The sequence below is a fragment of the Pipra filicauda genome, unplaced genomic scaffold (assembly GCF_003945595.2).
Source record: "Pipra filicauda isolate LSUMZ 115617 unplaced genomic scaffold, ASM394559v2 scaffold45_size4122338_pilon, whole genome shotgun sequence".
In the NCBI taxonomy this organism is placed as follows: domain Eukaryota; kingdom Metazoa; phylum Chordata; class Aves; order Passeriformes; family Pipridae; genus Pipra; species Pipra filicauda.
In genome coordinates, this window is record NW_024104598.1 from 1,740,463 (window position 1) to 1,764,616 (window position 24,154).

Sequence of the window (24,154 nt, forward strand, 5' to 3'; positions counted from 1 at the left end):
ATTAGAGAGGACGGAATCAGCCCTCGAAATTGTATGATCCTGACAAGCTTTCCCGGTGCTGTACGCCGGCCCCCAGCAGACGAGCACCTGCAGAAGGCTGACTTGGAAGGTCCGCTGTCTGAAAGCATCACTTTGAAATAAAACCTCGCCGGAGTTTCCCCCCTCCCCCCCAGTTTTGTTAATCTTGATGCTTAGCAGGTAAAGAAAAAAGGGAAGGAAGGCGTGGGCAGACTCAGAGGGCTCAGGGGTGCGGACGGGCCCCCGCCACCTGCCCCCCGCCCCGTCCAGGCCCCGCGGGCGGGGGGGGGGGGGGGGGCGGAAAGCGGGGGCTGCCCCGCCCTGCTGTGGGCTCAGCGCTCCTCTCGCCCCCACCCACAGCGCTCCGGCCTCATCCCAAACCCGGTCATTCCCAGCGCTGCTCTCGAGGTGTTATTTAGCGAGCGAGTGGGACTGTAGCGAAAGGAAAAAGCAAACGAGGCTTTCTCAATAAAATAATTACCTGGGTCCCCGCTAGCCCCCGGTCCCATCTCCATCCCCTGCTCCCTGTCCCTCTCGCAGCCGCCCCGCGATCCCGGCGTTTCCCAAGTGAGCTCCGCCCGGGCTGTTCCGAGAACACTTAGTTTTTTACAGTCATTATACGTTTCCTTTGAGATGATTTACTCCTTTCTTTACTTATACATCGGGGGCATTTTGCCTCACTATAGACCAACTGCTGCTAATTTCTCTGGTTTTAAAAAAGAGGGGCTGACATTTTCTGGAAGGTTGGGTCAAGCGCATGCTGGGGCACGCGTGGACCCGATTCCTTGTGATGCGTCTGAGCACACTCATAAAGAATTCCTTAAGCACCACGGCAAAAGGGACTAGACATCTATTGAAAGGGAAGATAGACCATAAGAAACCAAGAAATCAGACGAAAGGATCTTATTTTAAGTGATCTCCTTTGGAAGTTTCTTTTCAAAGGCAGTGATCATTTAAGAGAAAGGGAATTCTAATGTCTCAGGATAAAACCTGTGACTAATGCCGTTTGACCTATGCTCAGGCAGTTTTGTGCTTCCTGCCATTCATTTTAATGTCGTTATCTTCAAATTTATTTCTTAAAAGTCACTCACTTTCTTTGTCAAGTGGAAAAAAAAAAAAAAGGAAAAAGAGCCCAAACCCGAAATCACCGGCGGGTGGGGGGTGGGGAGGGGGTGCTGAGGGTTGAAGCTGCGTGTGTCCCGGTCCGAGGCTGGTAATCCGCATGAAATTGGGAGAGCCAGCACTCCAAATCCGGAGACCAAAGGGCTGGGCTGGGCAGGGCTGGCGCCCCCCCGGCGGCGCGGAGCCGCGCCCGGGAGCCCCATCCCTCTCCCGCATCCCCGACCCTGAGAGACGGACGTCTCAATCACCACCACGGCGCTGCTCCCGGCTCCACGCGGGACATCGCTCTGCGGGACAACCCCCTGCCCCCGTCGGGCTCTTCCCGCAGCCAGGTGGAAGCCAAACTTCTCTTCCGTTCCTCCCCAAGGCGGGAGCCGCTCCACAAGGGACCAGCCGACCCCTGCTCCGCACCCCGTACCGGCTGTCCGGTCTCGCAAGCCCCGCTGCTTCTCCTTCGCCTAAGATGCGGGGTGTGTGCGAACGTTTTGGGCTTTTTCTTTTTCTTTTTCTTTTTCTTCTTCTTTTTCTTTTTCTTTTTCTTTTTCGTCTTCTTTTTCTTTTTCGTCTTCTTTTTCTTTTTCTTTTTCTTTTTCGTCTTCTTTTTCGTCTTCTTTTTCTTTTTCGTCTTCTTTTTCTTTTTCGTCTTCTTTTTCGTCTTCTTTTTCTTTTTCGTCTTCTTTTTCTTTTTCTTTTTCTTTTTCTTTTTCTTTTTCTTTTTCTTTTTCTTTTTCTTTTTCTTTTTCTTTTTCTTTTTCTTTTTCTTTTTCTTTTTCTTTTTCTTTTTCTTTTTCCTTTTTCTTTTTTCTTTTTCCTTTTCCTTTTCCTTTTCCTTTTTGTTCGTTATTTATTTTCCTCTTTCTTTCTTTTCTTGTCTTTCTTTCTTGTTCTTATCTTTTTTCTTTTCGTTCTTTCTTTTTCTTCTGTCTTTCTTTCTTTCTTCTTTCTTTCTTTCTTTCTTTCTTTCTGCTCTTTTCTTTCTTTCTTTCTTTCTTTCTTTCTTTCTTTCTTTCTTTCTTTCTTTCTTTCTTTCTTTCTTTCTTTCTTTCTTTTCTTTCTTTTCTTTCTTTCTTTTTAACACCTTTAGTTTTTTTCTGCGGGTGAGGGGGCAGCCGGAGGAGGAAAGGATGCTCCGTCCCTAGTGTGTCCCAGGTCCCTAAAGATGCTCAACAGCCACGCCGGCAGCTTGAATGGAGGCTGCGGGGGCGAGGCTGTATTAAGACACCTAAGTCTTCACCTTTAGAATTCAAGCACAAGGAACAGTAACTGTTGGTTCGTTCAAAGCTCTTCTAGATCCCCCCCTTTCTTGAAAATCCTTCTATTGTGCCAATCAAGCAGATGGTTTGCAGGAAATATAGCTTGGCCCCAGTGACCGAAACTAATTTTAACTAGCTTTCCAAGCCTGGCACGTTTGTTTTGCTCTTACAAAATAGCTAAAAAAACAGCTGGCAAGGGTGAATTAAACCCATTAAAGACACATTTATAAGAAATTATATTCACATAGGTTGCTTGAAACCCCCCTAAGAGGGGAGAGATGAGCGTATTGAAATGAAAATGTCCCCGAGCACACTACCCTCCTTAACATCGCCTGAGAGTCTCAAAACATTTTACTAAATAGATTAACTTGACTATTGTTTCGCATCACATTTATCAGCTTCATTAAGTGAATAGCTGAACAAATATATTACGCATGCATGAAAAGCTCTTTTGGGGGCTGCCTTATTGTGTCCTCAGCCCTGACAGGTGGTTAACTGTGTTTCTCTCTCCTCTCCTCCTCTCTCTCTCTGCGCAAAGAAAGAGGGATCTTGGACAGAGCGCGCAGCCCAGACTTGGCAAAGGGACCTAGAGGGGAGAATTACTTTCTTTTCCCTCGCCATTCATGCTGGCCAGCCCAGAGTGCAAGCAGCCTGAAATGCAACCAGATGATCTGATCATGTCAAAAGTAATTAACTTTAGTTTAGTCTCTGTGTCTTGCTTGCGCTTTACTAACTCCTTCCAAGCCTGTTTAATTTGCATCCTTTCTTCCAAATTTGATTATTTTTGTCCATTTCGTCCTGTTATCCTTTTCCCAACCCCTACCTTTGTTTTAAAACAATAATCTGGGGTGGAATAACCCCTCTTCTTTCTTTTCCACTGGTCTGTCTAATAAACAAACAACCACACAACATCCCTAAAAGCAACTCCTTTCATGAGCTAAGATTGGCATATTTGGAGAGCTAGGATTTGTGAAATACAATATAGTGGCTTATTTGTTGCCTTAATTTCATGATTATTTGAAACAGTGGAAACTTGCTGGGAATTGGGCAGTGGTTGTTTGGATTTTCAGATGCTACTTGTTTCAATTGTGGTCTCTGCCCCAGGAGTTTCCAAGTTAAGACTGTGCAGATGAAATGCGGAGGATGAGAGAACATGACCCTTTCCCATTTATTTTCTCAAAAATATGTTTGTTTCATGTTGCTCAAGTAGGTCAGAAGAATTAAAAATCCTTTTGTCTTTCAAATCAAGTCTTAACAGTACTAGTATCTCCTCATTGCAAATTAAAGTTGTGATCCTTTTCTTATGACAGGGGCTGATTGCTCACTGATTCACTGCAATCTCTAGGCAGTGGGCAATTTTAAGTGCTGGGACTTGAGGATCCCATTACTTTTTCACTCATTAAGACCAAGTTCTGTTCCTCATTCTCCAGATTATGACAGGAAGGACAACTTCTTTTGGAGAACAGGACTCTCAGTGCAATTCAACAGGAGGATGAATGTGTCCTGGGGTGGATGTCAGCAAAACTGAGAGATTGCTGTCACCTTGAACTGAGGGTCCTTGAGCTCACACACTTCCTTGATGCCTTCCACAAGAGTGGCTTTAGTGTTTTAAAGGCTGCTCTTCATTCCTCTTCCTGCTGGAGCATCATGTAGGGACCTCCATCTCAAAGAGGAAGAACAGAACTAGCATTTAACTACCCTGTGGGATAAAACCAGGACCTTCTCTTGTTTGTACACCTTTTCTTAAAAGAACTAGACCATCAGGCTTGAATGCCTTGACTTTTACCATGCCAGCAAACTGATACTGCACCTCCTTTGGGCTTAAATCTCTCTGGGGAGGTTTAAGAGGGAGACTTGGAAGAGAGATGCTGATGAGAACCCGGGTACTTGGAAACACTTCTCAATGAAAGCCTTCTCCAGTCTGGCTGATAGCCAGAAAGATGGTGATGTATTGGGAGGTTCACTTTGCTCTTTCTAGATGAAAATACCTTCAGGTATTTCCACTGGGGAAAACAGCAGCCATGGGGGAGAGCACTTTTTCTCTGAGTCCTCTGTGAAGGTGCTGAAAGGTCCTTTGACAGGGATTAACGCATACATCTTTTGGGTGGACCCAAAGCCATGTGATAAGGAAGGAAGGGAAACTCAAATACTTCTTTAGCAAACAAAAGCACAAAATTTCCTTGCTGGGATACTGTAATGCTCTTGCAATTGAAATGGGGGAATATCTTAAAAAAATAAATTGTGAGTTCTGGGGTTTTTTGATCACCAAATTCCCTGGGCATTTAGTGATTTCCTCCTGTAATTTGTGACATTGTCCATTAGGGGAATGGATTTGCAGTTAAGTGGTTCTGTTACAGACCATGCCCTCACTACAGCTATGTTCATGTCTATAGGTTGCTGGCAAACTGTACTGCATCCATGGAGGATGAGACTCTATGCGTGGGCCTCTTTGCTGAAGATAGAATGCTTGGTCTCCAGAAATACTGATCTCTTCTTGTAGATGTTGATATGGAGTGTGTTTGATTTCTGGAGCTCTGACAAAAGAAGAATGAGAAACTTTGTCCCTCAGGGTTTGCCTTCATAAAACTACTGAGGAATGAGTTAGCAAGCATCGATCCATGTGGTCCATGTGCTCTGCTCCCATTTTACTTTGTGCAAAATGGAAAGTGAAATGAAAGAAAGGAGCTGTATTTCTATTGTCCCTTGGGGTTGCTTTTACCAAGTGAGGTGCTTCATGTAGAGAAAACCAAGGAGCAATGATGCCCAAGGAATTAACAGCTTCATAATCTTAGGCATCATGGACATCTCTTCAGGATTCTCAAGTGCAGGTCTCCGAATTCAGGATGACTGGCTCCCTGCAGAGCCAATAGCTTTTCCATTGGATTTCCATTTGTGAGAAAGAGTTGTTCTCTTCAGAAAACCCTTGGCACATTTTGGAGACAAGAACAGGACCACTCTTCTTCTGGGCTTTGCTTTGCAAGCAGTGAAGTTTCATGATGTTCAGACATGAAGGGCTCTTCCATTTTATTATCAGTAAAAGCTGATGACGTCCTTGACTTCGTGAATCTTTCTTGAAATAACCAAGGCCTTTCTTTTGGGAGCTTTCCCAACCCGTAGAAAGTATGTCCCTTCTCAGAGAGTTGTGTTTCTTTCTGACAGACAGAAAAAATTGCCCTGCTTTTTTTTCCAGCAGTCATGAGATTGGATAGATACAGATGAAATGTGTTGCCCATTTATGCCTTCAACTTTCTGAAAACAAACAGAATCTTTGGGACTAAGGAGAGTGTGAGCATGTAAAGGAAGTTGTAGAAAAGCTTTTCCCCATGCCTCTGGCATGTTGCTTGTTCTGTTAGGGCTGAAGTCAGGGGCAAAACTCATGGTAATTTCAATGCAGTGGGGTTAAGCCCTAGAAGAATTTGAATGTACTTGTCTCTTTTCAGGACTTTGTCAGGAGTGTTCTGATACTGCAGGAGGAAATATCAAAGACAACTGAAATTTAGAGTCAGACAGCCAGAATGTTTGAGTGGGATCTTCATAACAGGAAACGGTTTCACTCAGGTTTCTTGTCACACCTGTAGTAATGAGAACTACTTAACAAAATCCATGTTCTAGTGGTTGCATTCAGATTTCTGGTTCTCATCTGGTAACGAATTTAAACTTTTTTTTTTCTCTCAGTTTTTAATTTTTCACTTAAAATGTAGGAGTGGAAAGCATCAAATTTCGTGTCTCTAAAAAGGTCTTTAGGGCCATCAGATGGGATTTAGCACATTTAAAATTTGACTTGGCGAAATCTGGTAAGGTAATATTGTTGTGGCACGGGACATGTCTCTTTTTGAGGAGCCATACTCCGACTGTGACTCATCAGACCCAGGAAGGTCAGGAGAGATGAAGTTAATGTAGCTTTAAGGTACATTTGCATCCTCTTGATTCATGGATGTTCTGGGATAAGGGGTATTTCTCTAGTGTCTTTTAAATAGTTCTGGCTTAGGTCTTAAATGGAAGGTTTTTCCCTCACCTATCAACCTTTATCAAACTTTTCCTAATGATATTACACCAAAAAATTGTCTATTCTCCCTTTTTGGTGAATGTTTGCTACAGAAAAATAAATCAACAGAGGGCAGTGTGTAGGACCAAACTGGTGCCTGGGGTCAGACCCTCTCCTGAGCTGCAGTTCAAACTATGAGGCTGGACTTCTGTGCTGAGGCAGTTCCTGTCTGGGTGTTTTCCCTGCTTCTGTGCTTGTAGCAGAAGCAGGAGTGGGCACGACAACATGGAAAAATTTTCCATCCGCTCTGTGTGTATGGCAAGTGTCTCCAGGTTTGTGAGAGGACAAATAGAGGATGCCCTCTTGTTATCTGCTGCTATTCCCACAGTGTCTTTTCGCGAAAGAGAAGGTCTTTTGATCTCAGTTTTGATTCTCCAGCCCTAATATTTAAAAGACTGTTTTGAGAAGGCTGAAATAATGAATAAAGGGATTTATAAAGTGTACTGACCTGAGCAGAAGGATCCAGTAATCAGATATCCTTCTTTGGAAGAGTTGATTCATATAAGAATTTTCACCTGGTTTCAGGCCACACAGTACAAAAAGGGACTGACACCAGTCTGGACTGGCTGAGTTCAAAATTCAAAACTGGGCAGATGCCCTCTGGGGAGATGAAACAGGACTGTGAAACAATCTCATTATTTCCAAGGAAAATATATGTGTTGTATGAAATGTTTAGGGGGAACTGTACCTTGGTTTATTTCCATCTATCATAACCAGAGGAGTGTAAATCTTTCCCTTGAAGGACCAGGTAGAGATGATGTGCTCTCAAGTACTGCAGTTGCTTTTCACCTCACTTTTAGCATCTCCAGGAAGTCAGTACTTTTCGAATTTGCTCTTTGCATTGGGAAACTGAATTCAGTACACAACCAGGTTGCCTGGTCACATGGGAAAAATACACAGAGACAGGCAACTCAAGTCATCCTTTTGGGCTGAGGAGTTTTCAGCTCTCCTGACAGGGATCTGGGATGTCCCCTGGTGCTGGGGCCATGTGGCCAAGAGGACTGTCTTCTTTCTCTTCCCCACTTACTCTGGAGTGGAGTAAGTTTTTAAGGTAAAAAAGTACATCTCTAACTTTCCAGCTTAGCTGTGTTTTAAGTGGTGATTTCCTGAGGAGCTGCCATTAAAACATAGGGTTTGTTTTATGGCATATTTTCAGATCAAGCTTTGTTTAAGCAAGAAAGCCAAGTAATTATGTATAGCTTTTTAAGAATGTGCACTTGGTTTTCTTTTCCTCTTCATTTAAATTCCATAGTGCATAGGACTCCAGTTTTTAAGTAGATTTTAACCATGACTAGAGAAGCTTAGTTATCAGTTATGCACTATAAACAATATGTGGAGGGGGGATGTTTTGATCAGAGCTATTCAGTCCTTGCTTGCTAATCTAATTACAAAGTGTAGGTTTCCTGACACAGAGCTGTTTGCACAGAAAAGGCTTTTCTCACACCTGGTGGATTGTTTAGCCAAGCTTTTTAAATGCTTACAGTTTTAAAGTGGGGGGGGAAAGCCTTTTAAAAAACAAGTTCCTGTGCAAGGCAATAGAAAGAATTTAGTGGTTGTCAACATGAGTTTAGTATAAGGGTGCTGTGTAAAATGTGGGTTCACTTTACATTGACCTTTGGACATAGTAGCCCCGAACATTGTTTTATTTTTTTTTTTAAGGGTTAAGGAGAATATGAAAGACAACAGATGTCAGTGACTGTATTAAATTAAATGTGTGCATGTGTGTATAAATATCTATGTATGGCCAGACACGATGCTCTTATATTTTTTTGGATGTTTATTGTTCGTGCCTCAAGTGCTCAGCAGCTCTGAAAAGGGCAGCTTTGAATCACAGCCCCAGCAAAACAGTATTTTTGTGTTGTTTAGTCCCCCATTCCTACAAACAAAATAAAGTACCTTGTTGAATAAGGGCCATTGAGCAGGAATGATGGGTTAAGAGTGGGGGTCTGAGGTGGCAGCGTGGGTGCTTGTTTATCAGGGAGGAGTTGTCAGTTGTTGGCTGTGCTGGTGAAAGGAGGGACGCTGGAGGCTGATGGCTGGGAGAGCATTGATGTGAGGTAACGGGGTAATCGGATTGAAAGTTAGCCATGGTATTTATGTCAGTTCACATTTCGTCAAATGAATAATATGAGGTTGCTACCTAGCCCAGGCCTTGGCCCGGGGGTTGGGTTATAAAGAATCTAAGGCCTCATTTGATTCAAATATAAATTAATTCTCACTGGAGCGTTGGCTGATTAATCTATTTGCATAATAGTAGAAAAACTGCACTGTGGTTACTTTTGCGGGGATTTGGACAAGAAAAGCCTTAAATTCATTTGAAAGAATATTGTGTGAGAAGTCAGGGAAGCAAAAGCACCTCTATAGGGCTCCTCAAGCCATTGCTTTTTCCCCCAACCCTGATGTGCAAAACCGAGGCTAAACTTGTTCACTGGGGAGTCTGACACCCTCCTGAAAGAAAACTGTGTTCTGACGTCCAGCTACACTTACATTTTTTTGTTTGATGTTACTTTCGCTAATTAGAACAGTGGCATCCTTTATAATTTCTGATATTTAATAAAAATGAAGCCTAAATAAAACAGCATCCTGTGTAGGTGGTGTAAATGTAGAATTGCAACAAAGTCGTATGGGGACATAAAGAACCAGGAGAGGCAAATGCACTTGAGATGTAAGTGCTATTTGTGTGCAAGCCTGGTTATCATGTGATACGGGGGAATGAAAGATCAGAGTTCTGCTGGCCACATGCTTCTTAACAGTGCACTGAGAGAGGAGATTAAGTGGGTCTCGGTGCTGACACCAAGCAGAGGCTCAAAGAGGAAAAAAAGCCTTTCCCCCCCGCTTCCCTTCTAACAAGTCTCTCTAGCATTTCTTTTTGGAGATGACACCTGAAGCATACCCTTATATAGGAGAAAAATATGTGGAGTGCACTCACCCACGCAAAGTAACAAAAATGATTTTCTATCACATCCCATTTTTGTCTAAATTTTCAGGTGAAATACTGAAATCTCCACTGCCTGTATAAAATGTTGTATAGGGTTTGGTTTTGATTTTTTTTTCTTTGCTATCCCCACATCTGGAGCGTTTGACTGTTTGGCAGAGGATTTTATGTTTGCGCACAGATACTGAGACTGTGTTTTGAATCATCTTTGAGTCCATTGAACAGACAGAACTGTGTAAAATTCACAAAACACAGCAGCAAGAAGCTTCAAAAACTAGTCCAAATCCTGCTCTCATTGAAGTCTGTAACCATTTTGCCAGAAAGAAAAAAAACATACCCTAATTAAGGAAAATGTAAAACTTCCAACAAGGACGTCAGGATGCAGTTATAGAAGGGCAGTGATCAAATGAAGACTGGGAGGCAACCTCCAGGTCAATATTTACTAGAGATAGTTGAATATTCACAGAGAAGTTGGTCTGTTACCTGGTTACACTTGAGTTTAAAAGCATCCACTAAGATTATAGATGTCAGGTTTTGTCATGAACCTGCTCCCACTGCAGAATAACAAGGTTTTCACTGAGTTCTGTTGCTCCTGCCACTTGAACCTCAGACAGTGGGGACAGGACATATGCCACCTACTCCCTTCAGCTAAGGGCTGAGGGAGCTCACAGTAGCTGTTCCTGATAAAACTTCTGAATCCAGACACTTGGGAAGAATCAAATTGATGTTACGGATTATAGTTACACTAAAGCAAATGATGCTGTAAAAATAGTTTGCTTTCTAGGCAGGAATATTGTAATTTGTAGATCATCTGGAAGTACACTCACACATGGAAAATGGGGTTTTAGAAGAGTGTTTCCAGCTGCATATGAACTTCAGTATTTGCAGATGTTTCGGGCAGGCACAGTTCAGGTCAGATCTTGTGCTGGGTCTTCCTTGATACCAGTGGAATTGTTCTGGCTTACACGGACATTTCCCATCAGGACTCTGCAGCAGTTTTGGCTCCTGCTGGATGGAGAAGTCTGGTTCCTCCTGCCTCATCCCCTTCTTGGTCCCAGGTGCATAAGCCCTTGGGTCTGATGTGAGTTCCGGTTGGAATGTGTAACTTCATTTTTATTTCTTAAATTCTGTGGTTACTGCTTTTAACACTTGATTTTGTTTTGCCTTCTTTCCTTCTTTTTTTTCTTTTATTTTCTTTCCTCAGTTTAGCCTACCAATACTATCCTCCTGATGTAATTATTATTTTAGCCTGGCTTTCACCCTGTTGTCGATTGCTTTTCAGAGCCATTTGGGAAGGATGTGCTGTTCCGTAGTTGCATGCTGTCTTTTTACTAAGCTGGGAATTAGGCAAAAGATCTTGACAAACTGCCACTGAAAAAGGAAATATGGTGGTCAAAACCTCTCATTTATGTAAAAAAGCCTGTTGTAGTGTCTGTATGTTTGCTGTTGCAAGATCAGTGTCTGAAAGCACAAAACAAATTGATCCTAGCCATGGTCATAAAGCAGCTCTGCTGCAGTATTTTTGTGGTTAATTCTTGTGGAAGGGGAATGTCTGGGATCTGCAGAAGGTTGGGCCATACAAGCAAATGACATGCCTGATTAACAGAACGTTGTTACGAGATAATAGTGACTCTGCTGTCTTGCTCTGGTATTTATGAAGAATAAACAAGACCAAGAAAAAGCCAAGACATCTGTTTTCTGAACAGAAGCCCTCAGTCTGTTGACAACCTTCTAGTCCAATTACTCCATGTCTTTTACACACAGTGATTGATGTGGGTCTGATCATTTAATCTGGGGGAAGTTGAAGGCAAATGAAACGGAGCCTCTGTGCTTGTCTGACTGACCTGGGTAATGTACACATTTGTATTAGCTGTGAGTACTTAAGAGAAATTCAAGGCTTCTGTTTACCTTGAAGAGGTGCCTAATGCACCAAAGACGGTACAGGGCACCAAGACTCCTGGATTCTTTTCATGGTCCTACCTGCAGCATAAAATGATGTAAATGGACAAACTTCACTGAGCCTTTCTTATTCCTTCCATCAGGCCTGGCTATACTGTTCATAGTATCTACATCAGGAAGTTTTTTTGACAAGTCATAGATTTACTTTTTTCTACAATTTACTTGAAATATTCATTAAATTACTTATGCTTAGAGCCTGAAGGAAAGCTTTGTTTTTGTATTTCTTGTTTCTCCATTGTACCTTTGGTACTCGGCATGTAACTTTTGCAATTTAAATATTAATGATTTTGCTTCCAGTAACTCACATTGCATTAAGAGGGAGTAGCAGAAAAGAAAAAGGGCATTTTTTTGTGTCTGTCATGTCAAAATTCTGAAATACAGTACATATGGCAATAATAAGGATGAAAAAATAGCTGTTGGATGGGCACTGCTGATGTGTCAAAGTTATTTCATGTACTTACATGAAACCAGTCCAGGTTGCACACCTATAGTTGAAGGTGATGCTTAGAGGGTGCTGCTAGTCCAAGAGGCTAAGCTCTGCCTGGCAACTTGCAGTGCTGGAAGGAAGAGTTGCTCTCCTGTCTGTTTGAACCACTTGAGTCTGTGATTTCACTTGTGGCAGTTTTGCCAGTTATTTGACTTCTTTAAGAACCAGTTTCATTCATAAACTTGTTCATCAAGGGAAACAAACACCAATTTTTTAAAATAGAGGGTTATGGTTGAGTAAAAGGAATTAGTCCAGCTAAGAACATATATTTATTTATTTTGATTACTCTATTCAGGTTAAATTAGGGTGTGAGAGAGATGCATGGCAGGAAATTTAAAGACAGAATCCCTCTCTAATGTTAAAATGGGGTGTGTCTGACCTTCTTCACTCAGACTTATCAGTCAGAAATGTTTGGTCCAGTCTAAGTTTGAAAGTGATAAGTTCTGCACACCTATTTTTTCTGGTTTTCTCACCCTTTATTATTCTTTTCATGTCTTTCTGCCTGAGAGCTGCAACAGAGAGAGAGGGGCTCAGGCGAATGTAATAAATCCAGAGCAAAGGACCAAGTGGACATTTCTGGGCTGGAAAGCCATGAGTCCAGTCTGCATGAAAACCCTATTGTTTGCTCACAGTCATCTTTGGTAAGGACTTAGGTTGGGTAAGCAGGCAGCTCAGCTATGGAACTGCAGAAGAAAAAGTATCAGGTAATGTGAAGGACCAGGAATCAGAATGGGGAAAATCTCAGAAGTGGAAAAAGATGTACAGTGATTGAAAGGACTTTATGATACAGACTTTATAGTTATTATGTATATACACATTGTATGCTTCCCCAGAATTTGTATTTCCCGGGCATGTTCAGGCTTGTCTGCTTTCCTGCGGATTGGCTGGAGAAGCTGCAGAGAGGGGACAGCCTCCATTCGCCCCTTCTCTCCCCGGTTCCTCCCTCTTTTGCCCGTGTCCCTATCCTGGTTTGTCCCTCCGCTTGTCTGTCTCATGCTCCTCCCTATGTTCTGGCCCTTTCCCCTCCCGAGCTGACAGAAGACAGCGTGCACGCGTGAATAGTGGATTCTACCTGCACCCCTCCTCGTGTCCCATCCCCCCTTCGGACCGCGGCAAGGTAAGTCTTCTTGCTTCCTCCTGGAGCTTTTTGAATGAAGAAACATAATTACAAGCTGTTTCAGCAGTGGCTACAAAGCCAAGCTTGTATCCAGGCTTCTTCAGCAGTCTCTGTCCGCTCTCACTCTTATATTTCCCATTGTTTGTTGTCTGGGGTTGAACAAACCTGTGTTTGACATTTCTAGCACAGTTCATTCCTGGTAAAAAGGAAACAAGGAGCTCTTCGTGTCTGCTGGGTGAGTCAGACATATGACACAGAGAGAAACGATCTTCCTCTCAGAGCTGTAGAAAGTTGAATGGCAGAAGTAAATAACTGACAATGGGATATGCTCAGCAATATTTATGTGAGCTTTGTGCTCTCAGATACACTTGGATGGCAGTGAATTGTCAGTTACTATATCAATCTGCCAAGTATGAATGGCTCTCCAAGAGCTTGAGCGTTTCTCAGGTTAAGGCATCTGTAAAGCTGATAGAGATCATGCATGATATTGATATGACCTCATTCTGGGGGCATATAAATTAAATCATTCCTCAGCAAGGGCATCGGCTCGCTCAGCAGTGTTCACGTGGAAACATGAGACATTTTGCAAACAGGCAGATCCCCTGGTACTTCTCTGTCAGACCAGGCATGGTTCAATTTGTCTTTATCTATTGCTTTTATACTCTGCTCATCACTGTGGCTGACACAGAGAGCTTTAGAGTTTTCACTAAATTGTCTTTATTTGGAGGGAGTGGAGTTCGTGTTATACCTGTGACACAGTCTTATCTAAGATATTTTGCATGTACAAAATAAAGAAGTGCCATTCACCACTTAAGGGTGTAGAAACTAGGAAATAGTGAAGGGTTGTACCCATCACAACCAGAGAGGAAATTTTGGCAGTGATGTTCAAATGGTGGCTAAATGGGAGTCTAAAGTCATAGCAACAGATTATTTACTTAATTGCAGATTCAGTAAAGGACCCAAATCAAAGGTACTCTTGATTCTCTACCTCCCTTCAGTACAACAGCCAGAGCAGATCAACCTGCCTCTGAGAGAAGATCATGTTCAGGGAACAGCGTGCAAGCCATTCTCTTCAGTTAACAGTGCCCCATTTTAGGTTTTTTTCAGTGTTCTTCTCACTGATGAAAAGTCTTCCATGCTCCTTATCTTCTGGGTATCTCCCATGCTGTACTTTCTGACAAGTAGCATAATTGTGTTGCTGCACATTCTGTGTTGTCTTCCTGCAGCTCTCATTTTGCATCTTCACAGCACATCAGAGCTTTGCACTGGTGCAATTGAGCAGGTCCATTTTTTTTTCCAGTAGTCAACATGCTCACAAGCATGAAGACAGATTGTATGCATGAAGATGTGATATATGCATAAAGTAACTGTGTGATAAAAGAAAAGAGAACCTACAGGAGCAATATTTAGATTATTACTGCTGAATCTAATCTTTGTATCTTATTAGTAGAGTAATTCAAGTTTTCTGTGGGCCAAAAGTAATTGGGTAAAATGTATAATAAAAATTTGTGGGTGTGTGACTTCCATGTAGAGATATACTGAGAGAGTTTTTTTCTTGACAGGATGAAAGGTTGGTTTTTAATGTAAGATATCTGTTAAAATCCTGCTGTAGGGCCAAATGGATTGTTATTTTGGCCATAGTGTCTCCTTTGCTAGGGCATATCTCAACCAGTCCAACTCTGACAATATTATATCTTTCCTCCTATGATTCTCAAGACCTGTGTCGAGGTCTAGATTTTGACTTACGTATAGCGACCCATCACTATACGACCCATCACTATACGACCCATGTGTTTTCAACATGTCTCCCAAATCCATTAATTGGCAACTTTGTTGTCAAACCAATACCTAAAAAAACCCCTTGAGAATAAACACGGTCCTTGAAATGTTTTTTTACATTCAGGTTAATGAATCTCGGTTTTCATTTGCTGTCCTTTATCAGCAGGTCTCTAACTGTGTAACAAACAGGATCACAAAACACAACTTAGTAGCTTACTTATATCTACCCTACTTAGGGACTACTTAATTCAGGTTTTAAAGGTGTGTATTGCACTGAAAGTAATTGTTACTTGGAGGGGTGTGGACTACGTACAGAATAAAATGCACGAGGCCAGGTCCTGCACTGACTTACAGCAAGTCCCACTTATCAAGTCTCACTCATTAGAACTGTCATTCACAGGATAAATTTAAAAACTGTTGGTGTGGTTGCAGGGTATTAAACCAGTAAGTGTGGCTCAGGCAAAGGAAAGGATGGCTCTTGAGTCAACAGGAAAAACTGCAGGATAAAGGGACCCACCTTTAACACAAGCGTGTTTCAACGTACACTGAAAACCATGCTCTTTGCCAGAATACCTTACCTCTCTGGCTTAAAGTCCTGATTTGACTGTCTGGTGTAGTTCCTTGCCAAGCACATGTTTATTGATTTGCAGTATCTGCAGCTCTGTGTCTATTCCTTTAACATTACTGGGGAGTCCAGGCTTCCATGTGTAAATACGTTGTCTTTTAAAAACTCCATCGACTCATTTGCTGGGTATTTATAGAGCACCTGACGCAGTGAACCATCATCTGAGGCCTCCAGACTCCTCTTTCTTTCTTTCCTGTCCCCCCCCCCCCCCCCATTTGTCTGTGCGATGGGAATGAAAGGAGGTTTTTTTATTCTGTTGAGTTCTGTGGTCTGGAGTTTACTGAATGTTTGACACTTACTCTTGACTGACAGTGATATTTCTGATTCCCATCCAGTGCCAACCAGGCCAAGACTACATAACCTTCTGAATCATCTAGAAGCTTCTGCCTTTAGTTACCCTTATTTTTAGGATTAAATAGTAAAATACTGTGTTACTATGGAAAATAGCATGACAAAATTATTGTCTGTAGCAATTAGTTCTTATATTAATTATTGTTAGCATTAAAGATATAATTATTTCATTACATTTTGTTATTATTTTAATATTAATAAAGGCAAAAGGAACACAGACTTTGCTGCCATATAGAACATAGCGACATTTGCTGTTGACCAATTTTCTAGTAAAATTATTTTGCAGTGATTGTATTGAGTATGAGGCACATTGCCTTGGCCACCAGTAGGAAATGGCTGCACCATGATAGATACTTGCAATAAATGATCCTCTCTTATTGGATTCATTCCAGTATGATTACAGTTGTGCTATTGCAGTGGCTTAACACAGTCTCTCAATGTAAATCAAATAATGAAATTCATCCATGGTATTTATTTTTGTTTTACACTGGTGATGACAATCTTTACACTACTTTTGTTTCTTCCTAAAAGCAAGTGATAGGTTAATACTAACAAAACAGTGAAATCAATTCATTGATCTTAGTGATTGACTCACCAGAAAAAACCCCATGCTGTTTATCCCATTATTATATGATCTCGTTCACCAAAGAGGACACTAAAAATAAACATTTTCTATGAAGGGTGGCCCATGTAAAAGTGAGGGGGTGGGGGGCATTTGGTACATCTCTATTAAAAATAAAGCTGGTGGATAACATGCAGTCGAAAATCCAATGGCTTTGCATCAACAGCAAATGAAGTGGAAAGGAGATGGGAAAACGGGTGAAGCTGTGAGGGAGGTTATTCTTAAAACCTTTTTCATAGACTTTAATGTGTAAAGGGCCACAGTGCTGCTTTGGAATGGGATCCTTGTCAGTACAACACTAATCTTAGCAGAAAAAGATTGTTAACGGCCTGTTAGAACTCTGCCAAAACATTATCTGAGAAGAGCTGGGCCACTATATGAAGTGTGGTAATACTAAATTAAAATTCTCTTAATCTTGCTTGGCCAGTGGTCTCTCTTCTAGCAGCAGTTCCAGTCACTTTTGGGTGAATAGGAGGTGCTATTTCCAAACTTTTCATATAAAAGAAAAAGCCCAAGGACACATTAATTAATTAAACATAATTTCCTTTCTCCTCCCCAAGTGTGCTTTTTTATCCTTCCAGGGCAACCAGATAACATAATCTAGCTATAAACAAACACAAAAAGAACAAACTGCGAAGAGAGACAAAACCCTGTGAGATTTTCTCTCCTTTTTTCATCTCTCATTAATTGCTTGGGTCTGGGAGGGAAAGGACTCCAAGCCCGAGCTTTGCACAAAACTCATCCAAGAGTGAAGAGGGCAAGCCGAACACTGAGCCTCTCCAGCTGCCCCGCAGTGAATGGCTTTCTGAGGGATATGAATGCTCGCTGTCTGTCCTCACACAATGTAGGTGTTACTGCCCATGAGGTGAAAAAAACAAAACAATAATCACTTGAAGGGGAGAGAAGGCGTCCTGGGCAGGGGGGAAGCACAGTCCCTCTTAAGGATATAAAACTGTGTCGCCTCCCTTTTGGTGACAGGAGCTGGGCACAAAGAGTGAGGCAGGGTGGTGCTCTCACAGGCTGGTGGCACTTGGGAGGAAATGTTCTGCTCTGAGTCAAGTGGGATAAAAAGTATGGGTTTTTTTGGTGAAATAGCAAAAAAACTCCCCCAAAAGATGGAGTAGCACATCTGAAGATGTCTACTCCTTCTGGCTTTCTGTAGCTCCCCACGCCATCAATGTGCCTGCACGTGGTTGAGCAATTAGTTAAGGAAATCATAGCCTTTGCCATTTTCCTTCAATCGTAAAATTGAGTACAAATATAAATTATCAGTGAATTTTCTGTGAGTTCTTCTTATAGGGAGGGGAAAGCAGCTGGTGACCCCTGGGATAGCAATGATTCTACACTTTCTCATGGATGGTGTATGCCCCTGTACGTATGAGAGAGGTCTCATTTGATCTGGGGAGGTGCGGAGGACATGGTGTAACAGTACTTTTGTCTCCATCTTCCAGCCTTATTCCACCTGATTTTTTATTTCGGTGTTTGTTTTTCCCCACTCATCTCTGTATTTACTGTGCACCTATGGGAACAAGGGAAGGGAGCCCAGAAGGCAAGCTGGGTGAGATTAGATGCCTGCACTTTTAACTCTGATCTTGTTCAGTTTGTATTTAGACCCTCTGAAGGCCTTTTGCATGAGTTACTTTTGGTCCGAGCAGACCTTTACTCTTATGTCAGTACAAAGGAGTGAGGTGCAGTGCTTTCTATGGCAAAAAGCCCTCACTGGGGCTGAGCAAAATCTCAGCTTTTTCAGGAGCACAGCAACACAAAAGATTTAAGGGGGGAAATTGTTAAAAGGGAAGCCCTTTTCTCTTTGGGTTGAATGCAGTGGGGAGATTAAAACTTTCATTTGAGATTTTGCTGTATTCATAGTAGTGAGGCCATGAATAGGTCTAAGTCAGAGCCCACAGTGGTTGTGGTGTGCCCTTTTATTCTCTGGCACATCTTCAGACACAGGTTGTTTTGCACTTGAAAGAGGTGAAAGAGGGGAATGTGGGATTTTGACAGCTGATATTGGCCTCTGAGCTCTTGATGGGGATTTTCTAATTAACCCCAAGGGCCCATCAGGTGGTCAAAATGGAATGATTTCTGTCAGGAAGGGCAAAAAGTTGGAATTTCCAATTTTTTTTAGATTTTGGACAAATATACTGGGGTTGATTTTTAATTACATAGATACAATGAAACCAATTATGAGGAGAATTTTGGAAATTTTTAGGGCTTGAATACCCCTAAAGGTCAAAATTTCAAGGAAAACTTCCTTACTTGTGAAGTTTTCTTGGGCTTTATGTACTATTAAAAAAGCTAATTTAAGCAAATGCCTTTTGATCCCGATTACTTCCCCCAAATCTTTAACACTGAGACAATCTGAGGTGGCACACTCCCACCCTGTCCTTTCCAGCTTTGGGGACTGGGGGTGATGAGTCCCAGAAAATTTGCCAAGGGGTCCTTAATGAATATAAAGTGATTAGAAGAGCAGCCGTAAAGCAAAAAGATTGGACTGGATGTGGGATGTTTTTTATGCTGCATGAATCTTGCAAAACTTCCTCCTTTTAAAAGGTTTTAAAAAGTTTCAAAAGCCAAAATGTGAGCAAAGCTGCATGTGTGTGTTTGCACTGTTTTTACAATACAGGAGGGTATGAAGTGTAAAGGCAGTTGCCCTCGTTATCTGGTTTCTTAAATCCATGATGCAGGATGGAGAATTAAGATGCTAAAAAAATCTTGAGAGTTGTGATACCTGTGAGTTGGAAAAGGTAACAGGAAGGCATTTAATATTGATTTTGTGTGCTAGTGCTGCTGAAAGAAGAATGGAATTATGGCTTCATAATACATGAATCTTTATAGACTTCATATGGGATGGGTGTATACATATATATATACACATATACTTGGTGTAAGAACTTATGTGGAAAGTTGAGTGGATTGTTCAAGATAACATTAATTTACTTTTTTATGTTTGGGGGACTCAAGAGTTGCAAAGAAAAGGAAAAAAACACAGAAGGAACATGCATGAAAGAGGATGCAAAGAATCCTATTGAATTAATTAATCTAGAAGTAATACCAAATCTAGCTGTAACAGGAGATGTCTCCCTCTATTCCTCTGCTTCTCCTGCACCTCAGAGCCAAGAGAAAGAAGTTGCAATGGTTTCTCCTTCTAGTCATGGCAAAAGTCATATGGGACATCTCTGCCTTCTCTGTTCTCTCTCAAACAAAAAGTGTTTCTTATCCATTTTCCCATAACAGTGAAGTTCAAATTTCACATGATTGGAAACTCAGATGATGAACCAACCTTAGGTTTTGTGCTGGACAGGAACACAGATTGACTGAGGGAAGGAGAGAAATAATGAAGGTGAATATACATAAATAGTAAGTTTACTTAGTAAAGAAAAAATAGTAAGAATGCTGCTAGCAAAGGGTGGTTGTTGCAGGGAGTAAACAGAAAATTTAAGGATTGCAGAACCAGACCAAATGTTTCAAAACAAAACTTAAAACCAAGCTAAATTTGCCTTTGCTCACATTTGACCACAGGATGTTTTGGTACAGGTCCAAAAATGTTGAGTTTTTTCTTTCTTTTTTTTTTTTTTTTTTTTTTTTTCTGGAGTTCAGTGAGTATGTTTTGAGTGCACAGAGAAAAAAGCTGTAGAGACTGATCTATTTCTGGTCTTATCTAATGCCTGGGGACAGGTGGAGGTGCATGTTAACTTCCGCAAGTAAAAGATACATCCTGTGCTCTGCTTTTACAGCACCATAGTTACTTTAGCATGGTATCCTGCCACATAGGATGAGAATAATCTAATTTGGTCATTGAGAACCAAGTAAGTTTGTAAGACTTAGGATACTAGGGATAGTACTTGGCAATTAAAATAGGTGCTAAATAACTGCAAGAAGATAAATTTGGAATCCAAAAGATAAAATCAGAGTGAGCACTTTGGAGAGTCCAATTCCTCTGCTTACCTATGTTAGAAAGAGATAGCCACCCCAGTGGAGATTTTTGGATGTTGGGATAACATCTGCCTGAATATCATTTAAGAGTCTTGAGAGTATGAATATGTGAATAGACTCGACTTGGTTCAGGAGTTTTATGCTCTTCTTAGCCAGGGATTATTCTAAGAAACGTGATAAGATACAGGCATTTATCCACCTTCACTGAAATGAAATGACTAGTATTTCTTCTTGCCTAACACATGCTGGAAATGGAATGATTTTTTTTTTCCCCCACTCCAGTCCCAATCAGCATTGCAGTGTGGATGAACAAGACATTCATCTTGCTGACACATCTTGTTTCAGCTGTTGCTGTGACAAATTGTTTTTGCTATAGTTCAGTTGAAACTGCTGCAGAGTTGCTGGGAGTCACTACTGTATTCCAAGGCTTGGTCATAACAGATTTTAAATTGTTTTTTTGAGGACAGCTTTAAATCAAAATCAAAGGGAGTGTTACAAAGTTCTGTCAGCTACAGATGACTTAACATAGAGAAAGAGACAAAAAAGCTCAAAGTGGTTCTTAGTCCTCATGAACCTACAGGCTCTGCCCAGTTTCTGAGCAGAGTTTCTGCACAGTAACTTCTGCCAGAACACGTAAGAAAGGAATGTCTCTTCTTGTGAGGGAGGATTTGGCTTCTGAAACAAAATCCAACTTCCACTGCCCATCAATGAAATGCATTGTTTGAGAGCTGGCCTGTGTATTTTATGAACACTCCAGTGCTTCATCCACCACTAACTGCTTCAGATTATGAGATCAAATTTCATATGTTTTGGCAGGAGTGGAGAAAATAATTCTACCATGATGATGACGATGCTCTGAGATACTAAAGACATCCACATGCTCACTCTAAGCTCACCAATTTTCTTCTCATGGTTAAGAAAAGTAGAAAGACCATATCTCTACTTTGAATGGTTTCTTAGGGTGGAGTTCTCATCCTGACCCTTCCCAAATGCTCACTAAGGCACTCCACGGTTACTATTGCTTTCTTGCTGCTGGTGGCCCTTGGTTCTGCAATATGCTCCTCCTCCAACTTGTTGCTCTTGTTGTATTTTTAATTCAGGTTTTAATCAGCAATCCACAAGAAAAAACATCCATCAGTTCAGAGAGTAACAGCCCAGTATCAAAAGAGAAAGCTTGTTTTCTAGAGAATGTTACAAGTTCTCTTTTATCTCCCAATGAGTTTGGATAAAACCATAGAGTTGTGATTCTGAGCATTTGAATATGTCATGCCCTCCCAACTAACAAGACGAATTTCCCTCTACAAAAAATTGTCAACTGCTTTGAAACAAACTGGAAAGAATTGAGGCACTTTCTAATTCTTCTTCCATCCTCCTGGACCAAAGAGACTTCATTCCATTTACTGTCCACAGGCATCTGTTTTGTGTTGTCTCATGCATTTCCAGAAGTGAGAACTCTAAGAAATAACAAAATTTACAGGGAGAAATAATTTAAAAGTAATTTTAAAGTGGAAACTCTTCAAGTTAACATTCCGTGCCTTTTAAGTAATGGTGAAATTGAACTGTAAATGATGTCTACCTAGTGACTTAAGAAGTAGAAGCTTTAATATTGCTTTAGCGACTATATGAAAGTTCTCTTTGTTACTAGTTTTTCATGGGAATGCAAATTAATGTGCTTTCATACCTGTTTTCTGTGTGCATTTTCTTTCTTGATAAGTGTCACACAGCACAGGAGGATCGTGCTTATTCGTGAACACTATTTATTTTCTATGTGTTTACAGAGAGAAATGCAACAGCATCTGCTCTAGAAACAGTTGGAGGAAAATAGTTTCAGTATATTCTCAGGTCACAAGACAAATGGAGAGTGGTTTTTGTCTGGTTCTGACAGTGTTATGTTTTTTTGGCTCCTCCTTTTTCTGGCTCTCTGTCAGTTTATAACAATTATCAGTCTTCCTGATTATTAAGCTGATTAACTTGAACAGCTTTTAATAAGAACTAAAACCCCTCAGAAATAAAACTGACTCTTTTTTTTTTCCCCCGAGCACTACATCCTCATGCTCTTTTTGTTGCTGAAACTAAGTTTATTTTATTTCTGAATACAGTATCTATGCCTCATGTATATTAAGTGTTCTTCCTCACAACACTTCCTGATTATAAGAGCTTATTCACACTTTCTACCTTAATCACTGAACCACCAGGAGATTAAAACTCATCTCTAGAGTATTTAGTAAGCCAGCTAATTGCTGGTGAAATCAGTGGGCATTACAGAAAGCTATAGGGCTTTGAGGGCTTGAATGGTTTTTGGGAAAAGGGAGAGTGGCAGTCACTGCCTGACAAAAAGTCCTGGGGCCCCTGGCTGCTACAGGCATTTACTGGTGGTACCCTTAGAGATCAGTTCTTCTGACTTCTGCAGGGTCTCCAGTCTGATGGCACTTTCCCTGGCTTCACACTTGTGCAGCAAAGAGGAACTTGAGTTGACAACTTGTGGGTCTTCCCATGTTTGGAATTGATCTAAAGAAACTCAGTGATATCAGTAAGAGAAGCCTTGAAATTGTCACGCTGAGGTAGAGCAGCGAAGCAAAACCACAAGACGTATGTAAATGTGCCTAATGTGCTATATAATGTAAGAGTGACAGTGCTGTGTATGTGGATGTGAGGAAGCAGATGAGGGCTGGGAAGGGGAGAGATGCTCTGAAAGCACATGGTGTGGGGAGGAAAACCCTCGCTTGCAGCGAGCACAGCAGGCAAGTTGTGCTTTGGTGCTGCTTGGTCTTTGCTGGGGAGACAGTGTCTGGTGAGGACTGCAATGGCCTGAATAATTAATCTGGCATTCAGCTTCCCCTCTTCCTCCTCCTCCTCCTCCCCCCTTCAGAAAAGTGGGGCAGGCAGCAGAGGGAAGGTTTGGAGGACAAAGAAGAGGAGCCTGCAGGCTGTGAGCTAGACCTGGGTTTTGGGGCAAGGAGCTTGTCCATCATCGCTTCTTCCTGTGCCTTTTGACTTGATGGTGATGAGGACTTGGCAGTTACATAAAGATATGGGAGAGGCTGGAGCACCTCTGTAATGAAGATAGGCTGAGAGAATTGGGGTTGTTCAGCTCGGAGAAGAGAAGGCTCTGGGGAGACCTTAGAGCCCCTTCTGGTACCTAAAGGGGCTACAAGAAAGCTGAAGAGGGACTTTGGGCAAGGACATGGAGTGATAGGACAGGGGGAAATGGCTCTGAGATGAAGGAGGGTAGATTTAGATTAGATATTCAATTATATTAGAACCTGGCACAGGTTGCCCAGAGAAGCTGTGCATGCCCCATCCCTGGAAGTATTCAAGACCAGGCTGAATGGGACTTGGAGCAATCTGATCTACTGGAAGGTGTCCCTGCCTATGGCAGGGGATTTGGAAATAGATGATCTTTAAGGGCCCTTCCAACAAAACCTTTCCATGGTTCTGTGAAATATGTAAGGATGTTGGTAGAATTAACAGAATTAAAACTCTTGCTATAATGGCTCACTTTTAGGAATAAAAAGCTGGTCTTAAAATCCCAAGAATATATCTATAATTACAGCTCAGTCCTAAATGGATTGAGGTAGGGCCTGCTTCTTCATGAGAGCAGCCACGAGAGGGCAACATGAGCATGAGCACAACAAAGAGTGATGCTAAGGAAGAAATCAGTAATGTAAAACATAACATGCAATTCCTGCAGCATTTGTGCAGCTTGCCTTGCTTTTAGTTTGTCTGCTGGGAGGGTAGGATAGGTCCCTATTCAGCATTTGCCTTGTGATTTGTGAAGCTACTTAATGTCTGGGGGAGGTAACACACGACTGTGTTACATGGCAAAGCTTCATTCCCACTTTGTCCAAGTAGGTTGTGTAAGATTTGGGATCTGGAGAGGTGATGTTGCTTCTTTCCAGTTTATG

At 41.7% G+C, this 24,154-nt stretch overlaps 1 protein-coding gene across 2 annotated transcripts in view; it reads left to right on the forward strand.

Moving 5' to 3' along the window:
- Window positions 1–12,875: 12,875 nt before the first annotated feature.
- The window catches only part of PRMT3 (protein arginine methyltransferase 3), a 143,303-nt gene continuing 132,024 nt past the window's right edge, over window positions 12,876–24,154 (forward strand). Inside the window, exon 1 of one of the 2 annotated variants that reach the window (XM_039386003.1) lies at window positions 12,876–12,936. The gene's annotated coding sequence lies outside the window, so the exon portion shown is untranslated. The remainder of the gene's footprint in view (window positions 12,937–24,154) is intronic. The other variant, XM_039386004.1, reaches the window with a different exon arrangement.